This window comes from Nematolebias whitei, chromosome 23 (genome assembly GCF_014905685.2).
Source record: "Nematolebias whitei isolate Nwh7 chromosome 23, NemWhi1, whole genome shotgun sequence".
Lineage (NCBI taxonomy): Eukaryota > Metazoa > Chordata > Actinopteri > Cyprinodontiformes > Rivulidae > Nematolebias > Nematolebias whitei.
The window spans coordinates 12,853,688-12,855,331 of NC_056520.1; positions in this window are offsets into that span (position 1 = coordinate 12,853,688).

Sequence of the window (1,644 nt, forward strand, 5' to 3'; positions counted from 1 at the left end):
CGGTCTACATCTGCATCAAACCGTGAGTCAAAATGATACCATTCTTTAATTACAGTTGTGGGCCGCAGAAAATCACTCCAAGGGCCTCAAACGGCCCTCGGGCCGCACGTTGGACACCACTGCGTTAGCTAAATATCTGTGAAACCAACGGAGTAGGAGGCGGTTGTATCATCTGTATGGTTGATTAATCGTTAATTCAAAATGAATTATTTCTAAATCTGTGGCGCTGAATGGTCAACATCATCTATTTGAAATAAATATGCTTTAAATGTGAAATTAAATGTCTTAATCTGATCGTTAAAAGCGCACGTTTTGAATTTTTACACTGTAAATCTCTTTATTTTGTCCTACTTCAAATGGTAGAAAGGAATTTAAATACCTGAATAGGTTGACATTTTTATTTAAGAGTTATTTTAATGCAACAAAGAGACTAATAACAGGCTTCAACCTGATACTTTGCATCACTTGTGCAAAAATCAGGCTCAAGAAATTAAAGATTAGCTCAAACAGGTCGTTTGTTATAAAGGCTGTGAAGGCCTGAGGAACTGGCGTGAACCAAGAAACCCATAGAAATATAAAACTAGACTGTGCTGCCATCTAGTGAATGTTCGCATCAATCAGGACTAAAATAAAATGTGTTTTAAAAAGTGCAGCATGTTGTCATTTATTAACTGTAACATTGGACATAAAGAGTCAAACAGGACGAGGTTGAAAGAGGAACCTCGTGTGCAGAAACAACCAGATCGGATGTAAAATCCTTTAATAACCATCTAAAAACAAACCAGTCCAGCGGTCGGGTGTCTTGTGATGATTTTTACAAAAACAGCACGGATTATTTACATGTTTGAAGGCGGTAAACATCTTGAATGTTTACTGTAAACAACCCAGAATGTAACGGTCCATCGTGGAGCGTCTGCTTAAAACAGATCATTTAATAAATCCATCAAGTTTAGATGATTTTAACTGCAGCCAGAAAAAAAATAAAGATTAACTTTGCCTTTCAATGGAGTTAAATTAATAAAATCATTTGTAAAATATGCTCATCGCTATTAATCAAAGGTTGAAAATGTATCGTGAACTAAATCAGAGCGGTTTGAGTTTACTGCAGTAGTTTTCCAGATGCATTTAAATGCATTTCTGAAACACAAATTGTAAACAAAGCACTTTTATGTCCATATTTTACTTAATAAAAAACTAGGGATTCACGATATTATCGGCATGATATCGGTATTTGCCGATATTAGCGATAAAGTTAAATATCGGACATCGGCCATTCCATCAAAAATAAAACACAGATATAAAAGTTGCTGCTAATTTTATATACAAACTGGATTCCAAAAAAGTTGGGACACTAAACAAATTGTGAATAAAAACTGAATGCAATGATGTGGAGGTGCCAACATCTAATATTTTATTCAGAATAGAACACAAATCACAGATCAAAAGTTTAAACTGAGAGAATGTATCATTTTAAGGGAAAAATCTGTTGTTTCCAAATTTCATGGCGTCAACAAATCCCCAAAAAGTTGGGACAAGTCCATCTTTACCACTGTGTGGCATCCCCCCTTCTTCTTACAACACTCAACAGACGTCTGGGGACAGAGGAGACCAGTTTCTCCAGTTTAGAAATAGGAATGCTCTCCC